At 50.9% G+C, this 27,031-nt stretch overlaps 1 protein-coding gene across 1 annotated transcript in view; it reads right to left on the bottom strand.

Annotated features, from left to right (window-relative positions):
• CASZ1 (castor zinc finger 1) overlaps positions 1-27,031 on the bottom strand; it is a 237,133-nt gene that overhangs the window by 161,856 nt on the left and 48,246 nt on the right. The gene's annotated exons all lie outside the window — the stretch shown is intronic.

The raw sequence follows: 27,031 nt of genomic DNA, 5'->3' as shown, positions 1-27,031 counted from the left end.
AGGAAGGAAGGAAGGAAAGAAGGAAGGAAGGAAAAAAAGAAGGAAAGAAGGAGAGAAGGAAGGGAGGAAGGAGAGAAGGAAAGGAAGGAGGAAGGAAGGAAGGAAGAAGGAAGGAAGAAGGAAGGAAGGAAGGAGGAAGGAAGGAAGGAAGGGAGGAAGGAGGGAAGGAAGGAAGGAAGGAAGGAAGGAAGGAAGGAAGGAAGGAAGGAAGGAAGGAAGGAAGGAAGAAGGAAGGAAGGAGTGAAGAAGGAAGGAAGGAAAGAAGAAGGGAGGAAGGAAGGAAGGAGGGAAGGAAGAAAGGAAAGAAGGAAGGATTAAGGGAAGGAGGAAGGGCTAAAAAGACAGACGAGATGGAAGAAAAGGAGAGAAAGGAGGGAACCAGCAGAAAGCCCCAAGATTCAGGGCCACTGGGTGGGGGCGGGGGGACACTTAGCTCCGGACCAGGGCCTGGGGTCAGTAACAGGCAGGGCTGTGGGCCGGGGAGTCCCTGAGTGTTCCTGCGGCTCCGACACAATCCGCGCCCGCCCCGCGCTGGGAGCCGGCAGCCCACGCCAGCCGCCGCGTGCTCTTCCAGAGGGCAGTGCCCTTGGTGTGGGTGGGGAAGGGCAAGGGGTGGGGGAGAGAAGAGTGAGAAAAGGCAAAGGGGGAGGCGCGCCATGTGACGGTGACAGCCAGCAGCCCCAGCTGCGCTCCCCGAGCTGTCTATTTCCACCGAGAGCGTGCTATGTAATTATGCTGCTACTACTTGGGGTAACAGACCTTTTCAACCCTCCTTCTCCTTCTCCCCTCGCCGGCCTCAGAAGGCCTCGGGTTCTTGCCTGCAAAGGTCCAAGCCCCGGGCCGGCCTCGGCTCTGGCTTCGGCGCAGACCCGGACGGAGGCGGGAGGGCCGAGGGGACTGTCCCGGGGCCTGGGCTCCCCACTGCCCCGATCCGTCCCCAGGCCGCGGGCAGCTGGCTCCCTCCTCCCCTTTCATCCAAATGTCGTTTCTGGTGAAAATATATTCTGATCCTCAGCTCGTGGGAAAGGCCCGACCTAGTTCCCGTGCTTTTCAGTTACGCCTTGGCCCCCTTCCCTGGGCAGCCTGAGCCAGCTTTGTCGAGATGCTGGACTAGGGGCAGGGCCTCCCAAGGTGGGGGGGGCTCTCAGGTACCCCAAGTCTGACCCACAGCACGGGCAAGAAGTCTCAGTCATTTCGCTCTGGTCTGCAGCCCCCTGTCCTGGAAGCAGCCCCTGCACTCTGGGACAGCTAGGAACCTTAGGAAGCAACTGCAGCTCCCAGCCTCTGCCCTGAGGCAAGCAGAGCTCTGACACCTGGGCTTTAAAAAGCCCTCCCAGCCCTGACCTCCCGGGTTCTAAGGGCCCTCCCAGCTCTGGCCTCCTGGGTTCTAAGGGCCCTCCCAGCTCTGACCTCCTGGGTTCTAAGGGCCCTCCCAGCCCTGACATCCTGGGTTCTAAAGGCCCTCCCAGCTCTGACATCCCGGGTTCTAAGGCCCTCCCAGCTCTGACCTCCTGGGTTCTAAGGGCCCTCCCAGCTCTGACCTCCTGGGTTCTAAGGCCCTCCCAGCTCTGACCTCCTGGGTTCTAAGGGCCCTCCCAGCTCTGACCTCCCGGGTTCTAAGGGATCTCCCACCTCTGACCTCCCGGGTTCTAAGGGCCCTCCCAGCTCTGACCTCCCGGGTTCTAAGGGATCTCCCACCTCTGACCTCCGGGTTCTAAGGGCCCTCCCAGCTCTGACCTCCGGGTTCTAAGGGCCCTCCCAGCTCTGACCTCCCGGGTTCTAAGGGATCTCCCACCTCTGACATCCCGGGTTCTAAGGGCCCTCCCACCTCTGACCTCCCGGGTTCTAAGGGCCCTCCCAGCTCTGACCTCCCGGGTTCTAAGGGCCCTCCCGGCTCTGACCTCCTGGGTTCTAAGGGCCCTCCCAGCCCTGACCTCCCGGGTTCTAAGGGATCTCCCAGCTCTGACCTCCTGGGTTCTAAGGGCCCTCCCAGCTCTGACCTCCTGGGTTTTAAGGGCCCTCCCAGCCCTGACCTCCTGGGTTCTAAGGGCCCTCCCAGCTCTGACCTCCTGGGTTCTAAGGGCCCTCCCGGCTCTGACATCCCGGGTTCTAAGGGCCCTCCCAGCTATGACCTCCCGGGTTCTAAGGGCCCTCCCAGCTCTGACCTCCCGGGTTCTAAGGGCCCTCCCAGCCCTGACCTCCTGGGTTCTAAGGGGCCTCCCAGCTCTGACCTCCCGGGTTCTAAGGGCCCTCCCAGCCCTGACCTCCCGGGTTCTAAGGGCCCTCCCAGCCCTGACCTCCCGGGTTCTAAGGGCCCTCCCAGCCCTGACCTCCTGGGTTCTAAGGGGCCTCCCAGCTCTGACTTTCCAGGACTCTGTGATATGTCAGGCAAAGCCCCCTCCCCCTCAAGCTCAGACATATAAAGGAGTTCTCCCTCTGAAGAGCAGCCAGATAAGCTGGGATATAACATTGTCCGGGGGTTGGTTCCTGCTCAGCAAAGGGAGGAAAAATGAGGCAGGACCAATTAGGTGACTGGGCCTGGAGTCAAGCAGACCTGAGTTCAAATACTGTCTTAGCTACTTATTGTTTGTGTGACTCTGGGCCAGCTGAGCTACCGCTTCCTGCCTCAGTTTCCTCATTTGTAAAATGGGGATAATAACAGCACCTTTCTCCCCGAGTCCTTGTGAGGATCAAACATGGCAAGCTTTAAAAAGTGCTTCCTGAACTTTAACGTGCTGTATAAGGACTAGATTTTTAGCTGAAGCCAGTTCCAAAGGTTTGGTGATGGAGAGAGCCATCTGCACCCAGAGAGAGGATGGTGGGAACTGAGGACGGATCATAACATAACTTTCTCGCTCTTTTTGTTGTTCACTTGCATTTCGTTTTCTGTTTCTTTTTTTTCCTTTTTGAGCTGATTTTTCTTGCACAGCATAATAAACGTGGAAACATGTATGGAAGAACTGCCCATGTTTAACATGGATTACTTGCTGTCTAGGGGAGGAGGTGAGGGGAAGGGAGGGGAAAATTTGGAACAGAAGGTTTTGCAAGGGTCAGTGATGAAATTATTCACGCATATGGTTTGAAAAGAGAAAGTTTCAGTAAAAAATAAATAGAAAAAATATTAAGCTGAAGTTCTAGAGATGTGTGTGTCTGTGTGTTCTTCAGAGAAATGGGCGCACAGAACGAACAAACGGTCCCATTAATGCAGTTATCTCGCAAATAAGAAGCACGGAGCTGAAAGGGGCCAGCTCGGAGGTCATACTGTCCAAACTCCCCTTTATTTTACAGATGAAGGGGCTGAGGCTCAACAACTTGGCCAGATAATAAACAGGCCCTCTTGCTGCCAGAGCCAGGGCTCTACCCCAGCTCCTTCTGAGCCCCAAAGCCATCGTGGTTACTTCCATCTACTCCACAGGGAGCTTTCCGTACCTACTCTAGACACGTCTCCCTTTTTAGAATGTAAGCTCCTCGAGGACAAGGATTTAAAAAATCTTTCTTTGTATCCCTAGAGTCTCCTCCAAGGGCTCACGTATACAGAAAGGGCTTAATCGTTGCTAGCTGATTGACAGATGGATTGTTTGGCCCTTTGTCGGGGCAGTCTGGGACCGGCTCACACCCAAGGGGGCCCGATTAAATTAACATTTAAAATTCACCAGAAAAGCCAACTATTTACGCTGGCACGGCGGGGCAGACGTTCGCAACGACAACCAAAATGAACAGGCGGGCAACCCTAAACGTGCCGCTACTTCATGGCGTAAAACTGAGCGCCAAACGCCGCCCCCCAAGCTCCCGACTGGAAGTCGTCCGGAGCCGAGGATTCACACCAAGGAGAGCGACGTCCGCAGCAAGCAGTTTTACTGGGTATAAATATCTAATTATCCGCGTCGGCTTTGGGTGCTGGACACTCTCCTGCCTTCCTGCCACGGAAAGGGGTCACACATAAAGAACCGAGAGATCTGCACGTACACACGCGCTCCTGGTGCCAGCGGCTCCCGTTTTCCCTTTTTGGCTCCTAATTTCTCTCTCTCTCTGTCCATATACGTGTGTGTGTGTGTATAGATCACAGATCTCTTGTTGTTGAAGGGGAGCTGGTCCCTGTGGCTACCTTAATTTATGTGTGTGTGTCTATAAGTATATATGTATACATATATATATAAATACACACACACATATATATATCAAAGGAACAGTTAAGAGGTATGTATAACACACACACATAAAATTTATAATTAATACATTATATATATATGTGTGTGTGTGTGTGTGTGTATACATATATAAAACGCACAGTTAAGGGTTGTGTATGACACCCCCTTATTGCTGTCCTTTCCGACCCTTGCCCTCTATCCGGGGGGCGTCTTCCCTGGGGGGCACCCAGACTGACCTCTCCCAGGTGGGGACCGCGTGCCCCCCAGCCCCCATCGCCAGCCCCCTCACCCCCCGGCTGGGAAGGCCCTTGGCCAGTGAGCCCAGGTGGCTTCCGCCGCAGCGGGGGAACGTGGGCGATGACCGCCGGCTGGGCAGAGGGGCAGGAGGAGCGAGGGAAGCTGCCTGGTGGGAAGGACTATAGATCAGTCTGTCGTCTGGAGACCCATTTCATCAGAATTAATGTACTGAAGTTCCATGTTTTCCCTCTAAACGGTTTTAAAGAGACGGCCGCCGGTAGCCCGCACGTTTCTCCTGAAGGCCGCTCAGGCCCTGGAACCCGGGGAGCCGGCGGCCTCTGGCCGGTCCTGGGGGTGGACGGGGGCGGTCACAGAGAGACCATCCTCGGACTGCCTACGGCGCCCTCTGCAAACGGGGACAGCGGCGACTGTGTCAGGGCCCAGGACAGGCGCGGACGGTCCCGAGGAGCATCCCGGGCTGGGGGACTGGCCTCGGACCGCAGCGGGGCGCAGAGAGAGGGGCGGGGGCTGCCGGAGCACCGCGTCCGGGACTGGCACTGGGCCCGAACCAGGGCCAAGCCGCTGTGGGCAGAAGGGCCTTGGGGGGGAAGCCACAGATCCGCCATCCCCCAATGCCTGATCCTCGCAGTGGTCCCCAGGCTACTTTACCTGCCCCAAACCCGGGGACCCCTCCTCCATCAAGCCCTTTCTGGTCCCTCCCCCCCCTCCATAATAACAATAATCATCATGAGGGGGAGGGGCCGCAGGCACATGGAACTCCCGGTGCGGGGAGTTCTCCCCCCAGTGCCGGACGGCACTTCTCAGAAAAGGGGCCGGAGGCACTGAGCGCCATTCCTATTCTCCACTCCAGCAACGTGGCGGTTTCTCCATGTGTATATTCCCCCTTTAAAAGGCCAATCCCCCGAGCACAAGGAGCGTGTCCCCCAGAACCCGGCATGGGGTCATGCTAAGACACATATCAGTTCAACTTAATTCGCTCCATCGGCATTCATTAAACATCGACTGTATGTCAGGTCCTGGGTTTACAAAAACAAAAAACTCTGCTGGGGAGAAGCAACACGTCACAGACACGTGAATCTGAATTTTAAAATTTAAATGTAAGGGTAGGACAGTAGGGAACCCGAATCCAAATCCAGCCTCAGACGCTGTCTGCGTGACCCTGGGCAAGCCGCTGCGCGCTGTTTCCCTCAGTTTCCCCATCTGTAAAATGAGCAGGAGAAGGAGATGGCCAATCCCTCCAGTAACGTAGCCAGGAAAATCCCAGACGGGGCCAGGAGGAGTCGGGCGTGACATGCGAAGCGATTTGGGGGAACGCCTGAAAACTGGGGGGACGTGAAGGAAGAGGCCCTTCAGCCGAACCTTGGAGAAGAGGGGAGCTTGCAAAAGGCGGGGATGAAGAACAGATGTTCCCCGAGAGGTCCCAGACAAATCCGCGGCGATCTGTGACGTGGGGGAGCGCAGGCTGGGCCCCCAGTGCTGGGCAGAGAGCAGCCCGGACCGCTCCCCCCCCCCCCCCCGCGGACCTCAGGTTCTGCTCTGTAACAAGGGAGGCCCGGGCCGGTCCAGGCTTCTCGTGGAGGGCGCGACAAGCTGGCCCAGAGCCCACGGGACGGCCCGGCTCCCTCCGCTCAGAACCCCCCAAGAACGCCCACATGCTCAGCTCAGAACCCCAGATGCCCTGGGGGGAGGGGACGGGGGAGGGCTGAGAACAAACAGCAGAAACAGGAACAGAGTTGAGCCATTTCAATAATTCATACGCCAGATGGATTCTTTTCCTGCCTTTTTTTCCTATAAAAATAAGGAGGGGAGAGAGCAGCGGGAGGGGGGGGGGTTGCAGCAATCTCGGAAATGTGGGTGGGGGGAGTGTAAGGAGACTGAAACTGAGCCCCATAGTCTGTAGTCATTCCTAAAACTGAGAACCCCCCCACAGAGAGAGACCCCGGTATCTTAAGGGAACCCAGAGAAAGATCCTCCTCTGCAGAGAGCTGAGAGTGGTCTCTGATGGAGGAGGATGAGGAAAGAAAAAGGGAGAAGGGGGCGGAGAAAGAGACAGAGACAGAGAGACAGAGACAAAGTGACACAGAGAGAGACACACAGAGAGAAAAAGAGACAGAGACAAAGAGATTCAGAGAGAGAGAGAGAGACAGAGACAGAGAGACAGAGGCACAGAAAGAGGCAGAGAGACAGAGAGAAATACAGAGAAAGACACAGAAAAAGACAGACACACAGAGAGACAAACAAAAAGAGACAACAGAGAGACAGAGCCAGAGAGACAGAGGCAGAGACAGAGACAGAGACAGAGAGAAGAAAAAGAGAGCGGAAAAAGAGAATGAGAGAAAATAAGAGAGACAGAGAGAAGGAGACACAGAAAGAGAATGACAGAGAGGGAGAGAGAGACAGAGACAGAGAACAAGAGACTAATAGAGAGAGAATGAGAGACAAAGAAAATAAGGAAAAAAGAGAGAGAGAAAATAAGGGAGAATGAAAGAGAATGTGAGAAAATGAGAGAATGAGAGAAAGAAAATAAGAGAGAAGGAGAGACAGAGGGAAAGACAGAGAACAAGAGAATGAGAAAAAGAGAATGAGAGAGGGAAGAGAGAAAGAGAGAAGAGAATGACAGAAAATCAGAGACAGAATGATAGAGAGAAAATAAGGGAGAATAAGAGAGAGAGAGAGAGAGAGAGAGAGAGAGAGAGAGAGAGAGAGAGAGAGAGAGAGAGAGGCGGGGGGAACATAAAGGGGAGGGGAGGCAGAAGAGGGTTCTGACCTTCTGTGAAGGATATAAAAAATCCAGCCGCCTCAGGGGACACCCAACTATCTAGCATATTGCTGTTAAAATGTCTGCAAAATTTAATACACTTGGCGTGCCATCTAATCAGTCCTTGGAAACCCAGGCGCCTTCTCCCTCTGGTGCCTTACATGGTCTCCGGATCTCCAGTTTCGGGGTCCCCGACCCTTCCAAGGAAGGTTTGGAGGCCCTTTCTCCCAGGCCTCCCAAGGCTCACCTGGGCCCGGGAGCTGGCTGGACAGGCGGCCGGAGCGGGAGGAGGACGAAGGCAGCCACGGCCAAGGGTGCAGAGGGACAAGCGGGGCACAGAGGCGCTGGCACAGGGCTGGCCCGGACGCCTCGGCCCGCAGCCCGAGGCAGCCGCTGGGGGACCGGAGAGTCGGGGAGTCCTTCGGGAAGGTCAGCGGGCAGAGCCGGCCTGGGCGGGGGTCCTGGTGGGGAAGGCTCCGGGGCCCCAAGCACACTGGGCTGGGAAGCTTCTCGTGGGCCGGGCAGGGGCTGCGTCCTCCTCCACCGGCTCCGAGCCAAGCGGTTTTCTCATCACTGACCCCCCGCCCTCTGCCCACGAGCCCCCTCCCGCAGCAGAAGGGAAGCCCCTGGAAGGCTGGCAGGGCCTGGCGCACAGTGGGCGCTTTCTTGTTCACGGAACATCCCAGGCTCGCTGCAAGGTATTATTTAAGGCTCGTAGGGAGGAGGAAACTGAGGCTCACAGAGCCACCCAGAAACCGCAGGATCGCAGATTTGGTGCTAAAAAGGACCTTCGAGGTCATCTAATTAATCAATCAACAAGCTTTTATGAGCCACTTAATTTCACAAATGAGGAGACTAAAATCAGAGTAAGTGCCAAGGTCACTCAGGTAGAAATGGCAGATGAATCGAGCCCGGATTACTGATAACAGCAGCAGCCCTCGGAGCTGTGGAGAACATATTCTCTCAAGGGTGCTTCCCATTGTATAGATGGAGAAACTGAGACTCTGAGAGCTTGTGGGTTGGTGCCAGAGGGCCGATCAAAGTCTTCCTGTTCTAGCACATAACCTCCCCCCACTCTCATCTCACCGCCAAGCCTTTGCCCAGGCTGTTCCCCTCGCTCAGAGTGCCATCCTCTGTGACTCAGCTCCAAAAATGTCAGCTGCAGAGTCCTCCCACAAGAAGCCTCCTCTCGTTCTCCCCACTCATCGTGCTCCCACTAACAGCACCTCCTCCCCCGTGAGCCTGTGTTTATTTTTAAAGCTATTCTGCGTGTAATTTAACTTGGTCTGTCTGCTCCCCTCTGTGGGGTCTGCTCCTGGAGGGCGAGGAGCAGCTCCTCTCGCTCTCACCTTGTACAGGGTCCAGGGCTTACATCGGCCTTGTGAGGGGCCGATCTTCCTTAAATTTGGTTATCCATCCACATCGAGGGGCCACCGGCTCGGAGCCGAGAGCGAGCGGGGACGGTTTCTAGTCACTCATCCTACAAACAGGGAAACCGAGGCCAGGGTCACGCTGGCACTAAGGGAGAGAGCTGGGGCCCACGGGGTGCCCACTGTGTGCAAGGAATTTTACCGATGCTGTTTTGCTTGATCCTCACAACTAATCTGGGGGGAGGTGCTCTTATCATCCCCACTTTACAGATGAGGAAACTGAGACGGGGCTAAGGTTCTTGCCCAGAGTCACACAGCTAGGAAGTGTCTGAGGATGGATTTGAATGCAGGTCTGGAGCTCTAATTGCCTCCATCAGTGGCCAGCATATGGTGGGCATTTCATAAGTGCCTACTGAATGGGTGGGCTCCAGCGGGATTAAGAGATGGGAGAGCATCACAAAGTCAGAGATGGCCACTCTCTCCCTGTCTCTCTATTATCTCTCTGTCTCTCATTTCTCTCTGTCTGTGTTTCTTTCTCATTTCTCTGTCTCTCTCTTTCTCTCTCTCATTTCTGTCTCTCTCATTTCTCCCTGTCTTTGTCTCTCATTTCTCCATCTCTGTCTCTCATTTTTCTGTCTCTGTCTCTCTCTTTCTCTCTCTCATTTCTCCCTGTTTCTGTATCTCTCATTTCTATCCCTCTTGTTTTTCTCTGTCTCTCTCATTTCTCCTGTCTCTGTGTCTCTCTTTTTCTCTCTCATTTCTGTTTCTCTTTTTCTCTCTCTCATTTCTCCTATCTCTGTCTCTCTGTTATCTTTCTCTGTCTCTCTCTCATTTTTCCCTGTCTCTGTCTCTCTTTCTCTTTCTCATTTCTCCTGTCTCTGTCTCTCTCATTTCTCCTTGTCTCTGTTATCTCTCTCTGTCTCTGTCTCTCTCTTTCTCTCTCTCATTTCTCCTGTCTCTGTGTCTCTCTTTTTCTCTCTCATTTCTGTCTCTGTCTCTCTCTCATTTCTGTCTCTCTCATTTCTCTGTCTCTGTCTCTATCTCTCTGTGTCTCTGTCTCTCTCTATCTCTCTGTCTCTCTCTCTCTCTCTCATTTCTGTCTCTCTCATTTCTCCTGTCTCTGTCTCTCTCTATCTCTGTCTCTGTCTCTCTCTCTCTCATTTCTGTCTCTCTCATTTCTCCTGTCTCTGTCTCTCTCTATCTCTGTCTCTGTCTCTCTCTCTCTCTCTCATTTCTGTCTCTCTCATTTCTCCTGTCTCTGTCTCTCTCTATCTCTGTCTCTGTCTCTCTCTCTCTCATTTCTGTCTCTGTCTCTGTCTCTCTCATTTCTGTCTCTCTCATTTCTCCTGTCTCTGTCTCTGACTCGGTGGAAGCCTCTCTGCTAGCCCTGCCTGGGTGCCCTGAGTGTTTCGCCCACGTGTGCGGGGAGGGCAGTGTCTGCCCAGCTGGGCCGGAGGGCGGTGTGGGGGAGGACGGCCGCAGACCGAGGGGAGAGGAAGGTGTCACTCAGGGCCAGAGCGCACGCGGGCACCCAAACGTCCAGATGTTCGTGAAACCAAAGCCGAGAGCCCTGCCAAAGCCCTTCCACCCTGCCCCACCGAAACTGATTTTAGGGCAGGCGGTAATTGCCAAGGATCCCCATAAAAAGTCAGCCATGGGCCGTAAACTGCTCAGAGTCTCTAATTAGGGCCCAGAAGAAATAGGGGCAAAGAGAAAATGAAAGTCCCTTGCATGTGTGACCCCGCCCCAGCAGCTGCTCTCTCTGGCCCCTGCGCCCATCCTCTTCCTCCCTGGTCTCCGCCCGCCCCCAGCCCTGGGTCCCAGGGCATAGAGAGGCCCACTGCGTCTCAGAGGGGAGGGCGAGGCTCCATTAGGGATCCCCGCTCCCCACTCAAGGGACAGACTTCCCAGTCTCCAAGAAATCCCACCCACAACCCAGACCTCGGGCAAGCACCGGCGGCCCTGCCGACGCCCACCCCCATCCTTCCAAGCCCCCGGACGTGTACTGGGACAAGGGGCGGGTCCTGGAAGTGTCCTCAGAGACAGGCCCCCAACATCAGGGCCTGCCCCCTTCAGTCCACCCTTTCCCCTTGGCCCCTGCCCCTGCTACTGAACCAAAAATTAAGAAATTAAATCTATAAAGTTGCTAAATGTCCCTTTGTACGTCTTCCCCTCCACAATCCTAGAAGAAACCAAAATCGCCGCTGGGGGAGCCTGGGTAAGTCCCGTAGTCTCAACAGTCCAGAGGACAAAACTGCCCGGAAAGTGCCAACCTGAGCTGGCAGAGGGATTTTCCTCTTCTTGGAGTCCCCTCAATCAATGAAATCACAGGTGTAGCTCTTATGGTTTTATATCTGTGTGTGTGGAGAGAAAGAGGCGTCTCTTTTTATAAATAAATAAATAGACATATAATTGATAATAATATTGTTATATTTATATATACATGGAGATCTCTTTTTATATACATATGTGTATGTGATGTACACATGTATATAATATGACAAACATACATACAATACCACATACATATATAGTATCTATGCATATACTATAAATGTATATATAATTGATATATTATATGGAGATTTCTATATAATTAACATAGGTTTCTACCTATGCATATGTGTATATATGAAGATATAATAATATATAAAATATATTACATATATTCCCATATGTATATATAATATATATAAAAAGATCTCCACATAAATATAAATGTAACAATATTATTAGCAACACAATAATAATAGCCACACAATAATTACAGGACCTAATGATTACATACATACATGAAGGTTCATTTTCAGTATATTATTTCATCTGACCCTCACACAAGCCTGTGAAGCAGGTGCTATTATTACCCCTTTTACAGATAAGGAGTCCAGGCTCGAGAAGGGTGAAGTGATTGGCTCATGATCTGAGAGCCAGTAAATACATGGAATGGAAGGTGACCCCAAATTCAGCGCTGTACCTCCAAGGCCGTGCCGTCTCTCGTGATTTATTAGTATCTACTGTGTGCTGGCACTGTGCTAGGTGCTGGGAATAGGATTATCAACACTTACTGTGTGCATAGGATTATCAGCACCTACTGTGTGCTGGGGCTGTGCTAGGTGCTAGGAATAGGAATATCAGCACCTACTGTGTGCCGGGGCTGTGCTAGGTGCTGGGAATAGGAATATCAGCACCTACTGTGTGCCGGGGCTGTGCTAGGTGCTGGGAATAGGAATATCAGCACCTACTGTGTGCCGGGGCTATGCTAGGTGCTGGGAATAGGATTATCAGCACCTACTGTGTGCATAAATTATCAGCACCTACTGTGTGCTGGGGCTATGCTAGGTGCTGGGAATAGGGTTATCAGCACCTACTGTGTGCTGGGGCTGTGCTAGGAGCTGGGAATAGGATTATCAGTACCTACTGTGTGCATAAGATTATCAACACCTACTGTGTGCTGGGGCTGTGCTAGGTGCTGGGAATAGCAGGACAAGACACGAAACTATCTGATCTCAGGAAATTTATGGAAATCACAAATTGAATTTCCATGGGGAGGGGGGGCGAGGGGGGTAACTCCTACGCACGCTGCAGGGAGAGACCAAATGGGAAGCACAAAGACAAAAGCGGATCCTGGACATCCATTTTTTAGCGATGTCATGTTGAGGGTTCCTTGCATGTATGGGTCCCTGTGGTCGCCCACGGATTAGGGAACGGCCGACAAACTGGGACTCATCACCAAAGCCAGAATATTACTGGGAGAAACAGGTGAGAAATGCAGAGACACACCGGGAAGACTGTCTGTGCCTGATGCAGAGGGAAGTGAGAACCAGTAAAATGTCGCACACGATAAATGAAGGAGAACACCGTGATTGTAAGGACCGTTCCCGGCCTTGGAGAAGAGAGGAAGAAATGTTCCTTTCACCTTTACTTGGAGACGTGGAGGGGGCCAGAGTCGCAGGGAAATGGGGTCCCTGTTTCTCTTTATTACAGGGGAAGGCACACTGTAAGGTGTGGAGTGGTGCATCTAGAACAAATGTAAATATACTACACATCTAAAATAGTGTGAATTTTAATATATCTAAAATGATGTGAATATGCAGTACATCTAGAAATAATGTGAATATGTAGTATATCTAAAATAATTTGAATTTTAATATATCTAAAATAATATGAATAGGTAGTATCTCTAGAAATATTGTATGTAGTACATCTAGAAATAATGTAAAAAATGTAATATATCTAAAATAAGTGAAAATGTAGTATATCTAAAATAAGTGAAAATGTAGTATATCTAAAATAAGTGAAAATGTAGTATATCTAAAATAAGTGAAAATGTAGTATATCTAAAATAAGTGAAAATGTAGTATATCTAAAATAAGTGAAAATGTAGTATATCTAAAATAAGTGAAAATGTAGTATATCTAAAATAAGTGAAAATGTAGTATATCTAAAATAAGTGAAAATGTAGTATATCTAGAAATATTGTATGTAGTACATCTAGAAATAATGTAAAAATGTAGTATATCTAAAATAAGTGAAAATGTAGTATATCTAAAATAAGTGAAAATGTAGTATATCTAAAATAAGTGAAAATGTAGTATATCTAGAAATATTGTATGTAGTACATCTAGAAATAATGTAAAAAATGTAGTATATCTAAAATAAGTGAAAATGTAGTATATCTAAAATAAGTGAAAATGTAGTATATCTAAAATAAGTGAAAATGTAGTATATCTAGAAATATTGTATGTAGTACATCTAGAAATAATGTAAAAAATGTAGTATATCTAAAATAAGTGAAAATGTAGTTTATCTAAAATAAGTGAAAATGTAGTATATCTAAAATAAGTGAAAATGTAGTATATCTAGAAATATTGTATGTAGTACATCTAGAAATAATGTAAAAATGTAGTATATCTAAAATAAGTGAAAATGTAGTATATCTAAAATAAGTGAAAATGTAGTATATCTAGAAATATTTTATGTAGTACATCTAGAAATAATGTAAAAATGTAGTATATCTAAAATAAGTGAAAATGTAGTATATCTAAAATAAGTGAAAATGTAGTATATCTAAAATAAGTGAAAATGTAGTATATCTAAAATAAGTGAAAATGTAGTATATCTAGAAATATTGTATGTAGTACATCTAGAAATAATGTAAAAATGTAGTATATCTAAAATAAGTGAAAATGTAGTATATCTAGAAATAACGTGAATAGGTAGTATTTCTAGAAATAATGTAAATATGAAGTATATTCAGAAATAATGTAAATACGAGGAAATATGTAAAAATGAAAACACAGATAAAGCTTTGACTTAAAAAGCCCCCGTTCTCCGTCAGCCTGCTGCCCGCGCCATCCTGCCCCGCCTGAGCGCAGCCCTAGCTGGCCCTAGCCGGCTTGGCTCGCACTCTGCCCCGAGGAGGGTCCGGGGGGCGGCCGGCTCCCCCATGGGGACCCTCTCCCTCCCTTTCCCTGGGAGCAGCCCCACCGGGTGCGGCTTGTGGCCCATCTGCCACAATACCTGGGGGGGATCCCCCTCTGCGCCCCTTCCCTCCACGCTCCCCACAGCGAGGGCCGGATCTCCCTCGGCCCCAGCCTGCCTCTGCCTTCCCCGTCCCCATCACCCTGCTTTCTGACCCCCTCCCGGCTCGGGAGAGGCTGGGAAAGGCAGGGCTGAGCTCTCTCATACGGCAGGAGCCCTGCTAATTAATTAGCTCTCTGTCTTCCCCGAGTGCACATGAGACACAGCCAGATGGTCCCAGAGACATCCCCCCTCGACTCCCCTGCCACGGCCACGTGGGACGGAGGCTCCGGGAACTTGCTCGCTCTCTCCCTTCCAAACCTCCAGGCCGAGACTCCAGCCAGGCCCAGTCACGGTACCGGGGGGGGGGGCAGGGACAGCGACGTCCCTTTGGCCCACACGTCCCCCTGCCCTGGGATTTCTCCTTAGCTGGACTCCAAGGAGAGGACTTTGGGATTCTCCCAAGATCTCAGAGCTAAGGAGAGGGCTAGCTCTGAGTGTATGACAAGGCTGGGTGGACTCAAGCCATAACCAAGCGAGCGAGCATACATTAAGTGCCTACTGTATGCCGACGGTGATACAAAACAAACCCGTCCAGGGCCAGCTTGTCCAACTCCCTTTTTTTAGAGAAGGAGGCCGATCTGGGGCTGGATGGGACTTCTGAGTCCGTCCAATCCGTCCCTCTCATTTTGTGAGAAACTCGGCACTGGAGGGCTCTAAGTCGTGTGCCCAAGGTCACACAGGTAATTGGAGAATCAGAACCAGGCTCTAGAGACAGTGCTCTTTGCAAAGAGAACCCGGCCTCCAGTTCCGGTTCTGATAATCACTGTGTGGCTCTGGCTACCTCCCTTCCTTCCTTTTTAAAAAGCGCTTTATTACATATATTTTAGATTATTTTGAAAAATGTTTCATTTTTGGATGCATAATATATGCATTATTCTATAAGGTAATTTTCAACATTCACTTTTGCAAAACCTTGTGTTCCAAATCTTTCTCCGTCCCTCCTTCCTCCCCAAGACAGCAAGCAATCCAATGTGTGAAATTCTTCTAAACATATCAAAAGGGAAGAAACAGGAGAAGGAAAAAATAAAGTGAAACAGCGTGTTCCGCTCCACATTCGGCCCCCACAGTCCTCTCTCCGGACGCGGATGGCAACTTCCGCCCCAAGGCTCCTGGGATTGCCCCGGTGACCAGCCCAGCTTCAGGGAGAGACCGGCTCCTGGGGGCTTCTGGGAGCAGGAGGGCGCCCACTCCCAGCTGGGCCGTGGCCCGCCGGCCCCTCGGAAGCTCGCACCGTGGGGAGACTGGCGGCCTGGCCCCGGTACACACGGGGAAACGGAGGCTCTGAACAGGCTCGTCCCGGCCCCAGCCCCCCCGGGAAGCTCCCGGATGAAGGAAGCCCAACCCTGGGCCATGGCCGACCCCACCCCGCTGGTGGGTCAGGACCCGAACTCGGGCCGGATTCAGGCCTGGGTGTGCTTCCCTCTGGAGGAGGTTACATTGTGGGGGAGGCGCTGGCACAGACAGGCGGGAGCCGGAGTCTGCTGGGCTGGGCCAGTTCTGAGGCCCCGGCTCGGGGTCCCGGCTCCCTCTGCCGTACCTCGGGCCTGGCCGGGGCTGGACAAAGCGGGTGGATGAGAGCCCCAGAGGCAGAGGGGGCCAGGACCCCAAGCCGGGACCATCAGGCCAGCAGCCTGCGGGCCTCTGACGTCCCCTTCCCCAGGACCAGCAGCCTGCGGGCCTCTGACGTCCCCTTTCCCAGGGCCGGCCGCCTGCAGGCCTCGAACAGCCCCTTCCCCCAGGCCGGCCGCCTGCAGACCCTGGCCATCCCCTGTTCATCCCCTTCCCCAGGACCAGCTGCCCACGGGCCTCTGACGTCCCCTTCCCTGGGGCCGGCCCCGGCCCGCCCTCCGCTAGGGCAGCAAGGGTTAATGACGGGGGCTGGCTGGAGCCTGCTCCACTGCTCCCTGTTTATTAATAAGCTATTTATCACCAGCGTTGCTTTTAATACCATTTGGGCTTAATGTCGTTAATGAAATATAAATACCCACGCTAACGATGTCGGTCAGGAGGCAGCTCGGGCAGCCGGCGCTTGCGAAACGGGGCCAAACCACGGCGCTGAGAGCCGTGCGAGTGGAGGCCCCCCGGCCCCGGCCCGCCTCCCGAGCCCACCGCAAGGGCGCTTGTGCCGGGAAGGGCCCGGGGAGGAGGCTCTGGGGAAGGGGGCCCACCTGGGGCTCCCCGGAGCCGGCTGGGGCGGGGCCGAGCGCCCATCTCGGGGCAGCACCTGACTGGCACTCGGCCACCTGGCTGCCAGAGCCTGGATCTCCACCAGCTGGCAGGCCGCCCCCCTCCCCTCACCCGGCAGGAGCTAGATGGGCATTTCCCGCCTCGTGGGGAAGGGGTCCCGTGGGCCGGAGCTCCAGTAACTGCCCAGTCGGATCCCTGTGGACCCGGCCTCCCTGGACAGCACGCCCTCCCTGGAGCTGGCACGGGGCCCACGGCTGCCAGGGGCCAGGCACCAAGGGCACATGCCCACGGGCCTAGGGGCACAGCCCTGGCCCAGCTGGGCGCCTCCCACAGAGGGAGCTTTCCCCGGAGCTCACTACCCCTGCTTCTGCAGAAGCCCCCTGCCGAAGTCAGTGTGGGGGCAGGGCCCTGTGGCTCTGCCTCGGTTTGTCCATCTGTAAAATGGGTGGGCAGACCAGACAGCTTTTACAACTCCTTTCATTAGCACATCTGTTCCGGGGTGGGGAGGGAGAAGCACATAGCACGGAGAGGGACACCCGGCCTGGCCACCCCAGCCTGTCCGGCAGACCCCGGGGCCCATGGAAGCTGGCTCGGTCAGGACAGAGAGAGGGGAGGGCGGCCAGGCCGCCGACACCTGCCCGAGACCCGGGGAATCGCCCTGCAGCCGCCTCCCCAGCTGGGAACGAGGGGGCTTCTCCGCCGCACCCCCTCCAAAGTCACCTCCAGGTCCCCCGGGAGCGCGGTACTCATTTGCTGGGGTTTGGTGGAGCTTGGCTCAGCGGCTAATCCCCTGGGTGGCTCCTGTCAGATTATTAATTAGCTAAAGCGGATCGGCCCCTGGAAAAACAGGCGGTTGGACTTCAGATAAAACAGGCCACGGAGGTTTGGGGAGGGGGCTGCTTAAAGGGACAAGACCTCTTTTCTGGGGGACTCCCCAAGGAAGGAAGGGCTGGGGGAGGAGGGGAGGGGTCTCTGGGCGGAGGACCTGTCCGCTCCCTCCACCATGGGAACTCGGCCCTCTCAGGGTCTCCAGAGTCGGAGGGAGGAAGCCCTGGATTTGAACCCCACCCCCGACACTTATTCGCTGGGTCACTCTGGGCAACACTCTGCCCCCTGAGCCTCAGCTGCTTCATCTGAGAAATGAGAAAAAGCCTAGAAAAGGGCGGTAACCAGCCTCCCGGCCATCTGCCTCCCTTCTGGGAGAGCGCTGGGGGAGCAGGGAAGAGATCAGTCTCTCCCGAGCCCCGCAGCCTCTGCCAAACCTCGCCCCTGGTTTGGTCTGGGGTCTCCCGGGAAGGACGCACGTCGGGCCGGAAGTCAGCGGGGGCAAGGCCCAGGAGCAGGGAGCTCGACTTAAGCCTCCTCCGGAAATGGGGTAAGCAGAACTTTGCAGTGGTGAGATGCAAGGGAAACCTGTGGCCGTCACTGGCCTGCAGGCGGCTCTCCTAACCGACATTCCATTCCCCATCTCCCACCTCTGCACAGGAACCCCCTTTTTGCTTTTGTTTCCCTAACACTTTGCGCATCCCAAGTATACAGTAGTCACTCAATAAATGCTTCTGGAATTGACTAACTGGAACGCCTCCCCTCCACACAAACACTTCTCCCCCCAAGAGCCTGCAGGAGGTCAGGCTTGGTTCTGCCCTGGCCGCCTTTCCCCTTGAAACAAATTGTATACCCACTTGGCTTTTACTTTTCTTGAGAGCAGCTTTTCCTCCATTAGAACGGAAGCTCCCCGAGGGCAGGCGCTGGTTCATCTTTGCCTTCGGATCGCCAGGGCCTGGCACGGCGCTTGGCGCACAATTACTCAGTTTTGAAGGGGGCTGGATGATCCCAAGGGCACTCATCCAGGCCCCGCTGCACCCAGTAGGGCAGCTCCCTTCAGCCCGTCCCCTGGGATCCCTGCCACCCTGGCAGCGAAAGCGGGCACAGCGGGCACACGGGGCCCCAGACGGTGCTGGCATCCCAGCTCTGCTGCCAGCAGCCGCCCCGGCCCAGAGTGTTTTGACTTGAGTCGGTGAAGCTGAAACATGGAGTCACAGAGGCCCTAAACTTCATTACTGGCTCTTAACATAGATTACTAAGGGGAGGAAAAAGTTGCTTTTAATTGCTTTTCCCTATTAGCATTTCTGGAGAAGGAACCCGTAATTAATTATACCTTTCCCTTCTCTTGCATCCCCCCTTACATAGGGTTGGGGTCTCCCCTTCCCACTCTACTGAAGGGAGGCCCAAGGCAGGACATTTTAGCCTTAGGGAAATAATAACAGCTAATATTTATGTACAGCTTTAAAGTTTGCAAAGCACTGTGCATATATTATCCGGTTTAATCCTTAAAACAACCCTTTAGGAAGGAGGCGAGATTATCATCCCCATTTTTTGGATAAGGAAACTGAAGCTCAGAAAGGTAAAGTCACTCAGGTAGGATCCCATAGCTTTCAGAGTTAACATGTTTATATAGTACCTACTGTGTGCCAGGCACTGTGCTGAGTGCCTTGTGATATTATCTCTGTTAATAATGATAGCTAATATTTATATGGTGCCTACTGTGTGCCAGGCACTGTGCTGAGTGCTTTGTGATATTATCTCTGTTAATAATGATAGCTGATATTTATGTGATGCCTACTGTGTGCCAGGCACTGTGCTGAGCGCCTTGTCATATTATCTCTGTTAATAATGATAGCTAATAGTTATATGGTGCCTACTGTATGCCAGGCACTGTGCTGAGTGCTTTATAATTATTATCTCTGTTAATAATGATGAAGATAGCTAATATTTTCATAGTGCCTACTATGTGCCTGGCACTGTGCTAACTGCTTTACAATTCCTTATCTGTCAATGTTAATAGTGATAATGATGATGAGAGCTAACATTTATAGAGTGCCTACTACATATCACCATATAAATGTCAATAAAGAGCCTACTATGTGCCAGGCACTGTGCTAAGTGCTCTGCAATTATTTTTTCAGTTAATAATAAAAATTATAATAATTAGAGCTAACACATATAGTGCCTACTGTGTGCCACCATATAAATGTTAACATGTTGCTTACTCTGTGCCAGGCACTGTGTTAATTGCTTTACAATTATTATCTCTGTTAATAATGATGAATTTAGCTAACATTTATATGGTGCCTACTATGTATCACTATATAAATATTCATAAAGGGCTACCATTGTGCCAGATACTTTGTCAAGTGCTCTACAACTATTATCTCGGTTCATAACAATAATAATTAGAGCTAACATTTAGACAGGTGCCCAGCACTGTGCTATACAATTACTTTCTCATTTGAGCTTTACAACAACCTTATGAGAGAGGCGCTACTGTATCCCCATTTTAAAATTGAGGAAACTGAAGCAAACAGAGGTTAAGTAATTTACCCGGACTCAGAGAGCTAAAAAGTGTCTGAGGCTACATTTGAACTCAGGCCTCCTTGATTCCAGGCCTAATACTACCCCCTATGCTCCCTAGCTGCCTCTGAGACAGAGTTAGAGCTTGCCTTTTCTGCTTCCCAGTCCTGTTATCTGACTGGGGCAGGGAAGTAGGGGTGGGGAGGATGTTCTAAGAAACTCTATCCATGGTGGAGGAGGAAAATGCTCTAAATCACTATTGATCAGAGAAATGCAAAGTAAGACAACTCTGAGGTCCCACTGCACACCTCTCAGATTGGCTCAGATGGAGGAAAAGATGATGACGAATATTCAAGGGGATGTGGGAAAAGTGGGAAACTGATAACATTGTTGATGGAGTTATGAACTGATCCAACCATTTTGAAGAACAACATGGAACTATGCCCAAAATGGCTATCTAACGTGCATACCCTTTGATCTGGCAGTGTCTCTAATGGGCTTTTATCCCAAAGAAATAATTTTTTTTAAAAAGAGGAAAAACGGGGGAAAAACCCTACTGTTGTTCAATAAACATTTATTAAGCACCTACTATTGATCAATGAACATTTATTAAGCACCATCTATGTTAATAAATAAATATTTATTAAACACTAAATTGGTCAATAAACAGTTATTAAGTACCTACTATGTTGGACAATAAACATTTATTAAGTACCTACTATGTTGGACAATAAACATTTATTAAGCATCTACTATGTGCCAAGGTACTGTGCTAATCCTACCTTGGTGATGCAAGCAAGGAATGAAACCGCAAGACTGCTACCTGGCTCCTGCTGGGAAAGTCGTGGGTTCAGGCTGGGAAGGGGATGGGGTGGGGAGGAGAGGGCTCATCAGCCAGGGCAAGACTCCGCCTGGACTTCTCTAACAGAAGCACCGAGGAAGGGACCCATCTCAGCTCCAAAGGGCTCACCGCCACGCTTCAAGCTGAGCATCAGCCCACCGGGAAAGAGGGAACCGAACCCCTGTGGGTGGGAGACAGGTCAGGCAGAGCAGTTCCTGGGAGCCAGCCCTCCCTCCTCCCTGCTCCGAGACCAGGTCCTGCAGCCGCCAGCCTCCCATCAGATCTGAGCCCCGGAGGCTGGAGGCAGAACTGTCCAGTCCAGTTAGGAGGGAAGATCATTGATCTGAGGCAGAGCAGGCAGGCAGGAACTGCATCCCAGCCTGGATGGAGGGACACGGGGAGGAGATGCCCAGAGCGGTTGGCAGCCACGCCCCTCCGTGTGCCCTCTGAACTCCGGCGTGCCCGTGCACACCCCCGGGGCCTGGTCCTGGGCCCAGCCCCACAGCCAAGGCCGAGGCAGCGGCCACAAAGCCCGCTCCCGCTGGGGAGCCACGGGCCCGTTGTCAGCCCGTCCTTCATGCTCATTTCTTGTCACCCTGGAGGTCAGGCCTCCCGAGCTTTCCTCGAGAGCGGAGTTGGTCCATATGGCTGGCAATATGCTGGCAATATGGATTGGCTGCTCGCTGGGGCCGAGCAGATGGATGTGACAAGCCCACCATCACGCCACGCTCCGGACATCTCTCCCCCCGGCCACGCTCTCAGAAGTCAAAGATTAATGAGGGGCGAGGCCGGGCCGGGGGCGGGGGACAGGACGGGGGTCAGGCCCTGCCCAGACTGGGAGGATCAGGACCAGACTTGGCCACTTTCCTGAGCTCCTGCCCTGCTCTGACCCAAGCAGATGCCTGTGGAAACCCATCTGGAGCAGGGCTGGGCTCCTCGGGGAGAAAAGCCGGGCCCAGAGCCTGCGGCGTCTAGGAAAATGGTGGCCCGGGGAGCTCTGGCTGCCTGGGCCTGGACATGTCCCCCAGATGGAGCCCCCGTCGGGCTCTGGAGACGAATCTGAGCCCCCTCCGCCCACATGGGACTGTACTTGGAAGCTTCCACCAAGCCCCTTCTAAAGAGCAGCAGCCCAGAACTTTGGCCCATCTCTGGCTGGTCAGCAAGAAAGAGAAAGGTCGCCGCCTCTGACCCTACCCAGACATCCCAGGGCAGAGGGGTCACAGAGGGGGAGAACATGAGGTGATCCATCAGAGACCCCCAAAGACTGGAGTTGTATAAACGAGGACTTGGAGATAACCTAGCCAACTCTTCACTAGACATATGAGGAAGGGGAGCCCTCCCATCTCTCCCACAGACACACACAACTAAGCAAGGTCTTCTCCACCAAAATCCACTGATCTTTCCTCCTTGAGGCTGGGAGAGACAGCCCGACCGGGTGACTGTGTGCCCGTGGGCAAATTCCATCACCTCACTGTCCTCAGTTTCCTCATCTGTAAATTGGGTATGAGGTTACCTGTAGCAGTTACCTGACAGAGCTATGGGGAGGATCGAAGGAGACAAGACAGACAAGCTTTCTAAAAACGATGGCTGTTATCATCATCGCCACTTAAGCATGACCCAGCGGGGCACTGTGGGTGCGTTAGCAAATGTTTAACAACCAGCTGCCCAAAAAGCAGGACACACGCTGAAGTGTGATTTGCATTATTAATACCCTGTCCCCGTCACCTTCTCAAGGCTAGAAAATCCACTGAATAATATATCGAGGCCTGATCAGAGAAATGCTCAGACATTTTTAGCGAAGACGCAGATTGGCTGGAACAAGCCCAGAGAAAAGCAATCAGCGCAGTGGAGGGCTTAGCTGGGGGAAGAGAAGGCTATGGAAGATGAAAGAACTTTGGCCAACCGAGGACCGGATCAGGACTAATGGACAAATCAGGAAGACACAGTTTGGGCTTGAAGTAAGGGGGGGAAATGGGATCCATTCACAAGTCACAATCAGAGCTGCTGAGCAGGAGGATGACTCTAAGCAAAGGCCAGGCTGGTCCAGATGACCCAGAAGATATTAACTTGTACTGGTGAAAGGGATTTTCTACTAGGTTAATCAATAAACATCTATTAAGCACCTACTATGTTAGTCAATAAAATTTATTAAGCACCTACTATGTTGGTCCAGCCTGGGAATTCCCAATAAAAATCACAGGCCTAGTGATTCAGCAAATTTCAAGCAGAACTTGAATCCAAGCCCCCCAAATCCAGGCCTCCTTACAGGGTGATGCTGGACACTTTCTAGACTACAACCCACCTTCTGCTGCACAGGCTTAGGATCATACACGTGATCACATAGGATCACACAGGATCACATGAAGTCCCCAAATGGCAGGGTGGTCGTGGGAAACTCAAGTTGCCCTCCCCCCTGGAGTTACCACCAATCTTTCTAAGCTCTGGGATCTTATGAGCTTCATTAAAGTGCCAGGATGCATCGAATCCCGGAGGAGCCGGGGAGCCCACAGCCCGTGCCAGGTACAAATTCCCATGTTGACTCGGCCCTCGGGAATCACGGGGAGTGGAAATATCAGAAAAGGAAAAACTAATGGGCATGTTTTGCCCAGTGAAAGTAGAAAACAAAACAAAAAAAATAAAACCCTGAAAAAACACAGCAGGACAGGAAGCAATTATCTCATCATTAGGGGGGCTTTTTTTAGGGGTGTTGGTTATTTGGGTTGCTCAGGAGTAGGGGAAAAGGGTTAGGCTTTGATGAGACTTTTCCTAGTTCCACACCCAGGGGTTATCTTCGGAATGGGCCTGAGACCCTCCTCATCCTCTGGAGCCTCAAATGTGACTTCATCACCCCATTAACTCATAGTGAGCCTACATAGGACTGGAGAGTCATGGGGTAATTTCTAAGGAACCTTAGAAAGCCATCCAGTCTTTCTCAGCTTTATTTTACAGATAAGGGAATTAAAACCCAGGCCTATGGAGGCTCAACAGCTGGCTTTGGAGGCCAATTCAAGTCCTGTTTCTGACCCACCCTGACTGGGGATCCTAAACAAATCATTATTAATGCCCTAGATAAATCTCTAAACCTATGAATTAAAGATAAGGTTCCCACTTGCATTGGTAAAGGGAATTTCCTCACATGGGAGTTCTCTCTACCAATGAAATCCCAATCCTAGGTCCTATCTGGATAGTAAATGGCAAAGCAAGAATTTGAACTCAGGCCTGATGTCAAATCACCTGTTCATCCCACTCTGCCATACTTTGTTTAATACATGTACTAAACTCTCCAGATGTTTTCCTACAAACTGCTGCCCAGCTGTTTCCTTTTGATTTTACACTTAGGAAGATGATTTTTTGAACCCAAGAGTAAAACTTTACATTGACCTCCATTAAACTTCACTGTCACATGCCCAGGGTCTTAGTCCATCAAGGTCCAATTCTGCCATCCCATTTTTGGTCCTCCACAATCTGCCTCCAACTTACCTATCCAACCATATCTCAGCCTTCTCCTCAGTCATTTGACATCCCAGCTAGGCAAACTGGACCACTCTTTGTCCACCATTGTTACTCTGTCCCACTGTCAGTCTGTGTCCTCCCTCCCTTCCTCCCTCCCTTCCTTCCTTCCTTCCTTCCTTCCTTCCTTCCTTCCTTCCTTCCTTCCTTCCTTCCTTCCTTCCTTCCTTCTTCCCTTCCTTCCTTCTTTCCCTCCTTCTTTCCTTCCTTTCTTCCCTCCTTCCTTCTTTCCCTCTCTCCTTCCTTCCCTCCCTCTCTTCTTTCCTCCCTCTCTCCTTTTTTCCTTCCTTCCTTAGCTTTTTTTTAAATTAAAGCTTTTTATTTTCAAAATATATACATGGATAATTTTCAACAATCACCCTTAAAAATTTTGTGTCCTAAAATTTTCCCCCTTCTTTTTTTCCTCACCCCCACCCCTGGATGGCAAGTAATGCTTGTTAAACATGTACAATTATTCTACACAGATTTCCACAAATATCATGCTTATGCCTTTCTACCTCCCTGCATATCCACCAGCTAAGGGTCTTCCCTCTTTATCCAAGCCCAAATTAAATGACTAGAGAAGTATCTCCCAGCTTTACCACTAACATGCTATGAACTCAGATGACACTACTTCCATGAAGCCCTCTTCGATAGCTTCCTCCTCCTGTCCATAAACCAAAGGGCTCCCTCTTTCCTCAGATTTTTGATAGTACTTTACTTAGGCTCTTTTGTACCCACTCACTCTCCCTTGTTGTCATAGAGTTATTTGTATATTTTTTCTTATTTAATATTTCATTTTTCCTAATCACATGTAAAATCAATTTTATTTCTTTTTTGAGTGTATATAAATTTTGAGTTCCAAAATCTCTCCTTCAATGAGAAAGCAAGCAATTTGGTGCCAAACACATTTCCACATAAGTCATTCTGCGAAAGAAAACACAGACAAAAAACCCCAAGAAAAATAAAGAAAGTAAAGAAAAAGTATCTTTGATCCACATTCAAGCTGCATTCATTCTTTCTCTGGAGAAGGAGAGCACTTTCCACCATATTGCAGAATTGTCTTGGATCACTGTATTACTGAAAATCACTAAGTTATTCGTAATAAGCCATCAGGCAATACTGCTATTACCATTTACAATGTTCTTCTGGTTCTGCTCATTTCACTTTGCATCAGTTCATATACGTTTTTCCATGTTTTTTTAAGAGTATCCTGCTCATCATTTCTTATAGCACCCAGTATTCCATCCCAATCATAGCACAATTTGTTCAGCCATTCTCCTTGATTTCCAGTTCTTTGCCACCACTAAAAGAGAGGCTATAAATATTTTTGTACACGTAGATCCTTTTCCTTTTTGCTTTTTATCTCTCTGACATATAGACCCAGTAGTGGTTTTGCCGGGTCAAAGGGTATGTATAGTTTTATAGCCCTTTGGGCATAGTTCAAAATTGCTCTCCAGAATGGGTGAATTATTTGTGATTTTTTTCCCTGAGATCAGTATCAGAGATACCTTTGAATCTCTAGGACCAAGCATAGGTACTGGCCCATAGCAGACATTCTATTATTTATTTTTTTTAAATTAAAGCTTTTTATTTACAAAACATATACATGGATAATTTTTCAACATTGACCCTTGCAAAACCTTGTGCTCCAATTTCCGCCCCCTTCCCCCCCTCCCCAGATGGCAAGCAATCCAACATAAGACACTGAATTTAACGAATGACTGATGCAGAAAGCCCAGGACTGGTGGAGATCACGAGATCCACCCATCGGGACAACGAAAGCCCTCTGAGGACGAGTCCTGCTCTGAGCAGACTCCCATCCCCGGGGGCCCCACCCCAATCGTGTCCCTAATACTGGCGCAGCCCTCAGCTGGTGCCTCCGGAGCGGCTCCATGCCCGACTTTGCATCTAATTTGCAAAATGCCACCTGGACACCGAGGGGCCTAGTGACTGGTCTCACGGCTCCCCAAGGTGGCGCTACCCGCCGGCCGACCGATGCCCATCTAGGAAGACATATTCTAGCCTGAGTGGGCACCTGGGCACCCATTTCTCAACAGAATTCCTCCCTACAAGTTCAAAGTCCAGAGTCTCTGAGCCCAAATGACGGATGGGAGGGAATGAGACACACCTGTCCTTGGCGCCCAGGGGGCGGGGGAGCCAAGGATGCCAGCCCTTGGCCAGGATCAGCGTCCTCCACCTCACCTTCAACCAACTGCATGATGCCAGCCCCGGGCCCCGGCCCACCGTCCCCTCTCAAGTCCCCGGGCAATATAATTCAAGAATTATCCAGTAACAGTGAGATCTGCCTCTGGGGGAAAGACCTGCTTCCTTGTGCCCAGCTGTGGGCACACACTGGCAGCAACCATTCTCTTGTCCGGTGCCAGGAATCAGGCCCAGCTTCACAACTAGTGATTCCTTTAGTTTCCATTTAGCTGGGATGACGCCATCATGGCCCCGATGGAGGGACAACTTCTCCAGGAAAGTTACAACAGGACCCAGCCTTTACTGGTCCTACCTCTTCCCAACGCGGCAGTGAACATCCTGTGATTCTGCCCACCTGACCACAACAGTCCTCCCTTATGGGTTTTCTCCTATGCCAATACAAGGAAGCTCCTTGAGGGCAGATGGGACTTTCTCTTATTTATCCTATGCTTTTAATATACAACACAGTAAGCACTTTATATATATATTTCCTATTTATTCATGATCTGGTTTTACCCATTCCCACCTGCATGACTTTAAACAAAATCCTAAATTTCTACAGGTGTCATTTTCCCCAATGCAAAATGTGAGGGTTGAAGTAGTCCCTTCCAGGCTTATATCTACAACCCAATATTGTATTCTTCTAGTGAATAAAAACTCCTGGAAGGCAAAAGCTGTTTTTCATTATTAAGCTGACGTGCTTAACAAAACAATAAATCGCATTTGATTTGTAGCATTTGCTGGTGTCTGAGGTATATAAATGCTCACTATGAAAATGTAGCAGTAGGCTCTTGGAAACTGGTATGAACTGCCCCTAATTCTCATCCTGGCTCTCCCACTA

The sequence above is a fragment of the Antechinus flavipes genome, chromosome 3 (assembly GCF_016432865.1).
Source record: "Antechinus flavipes isolate AdamAnt ecotype Samford, QLD, Australia chromosome 3, AdamAnt_v2, whole genome shotgun sequence".
Classification (NCBI taxonomy): Eukaryota; Metazoa; Chordata; class Mammalia; order Dasyuromorphia; family Dasyuridae; genus Antechinus; species Antechinus flavipes.
This window is presented reverse-complemented; position numbering and strand designations above follow the sequence as displayed.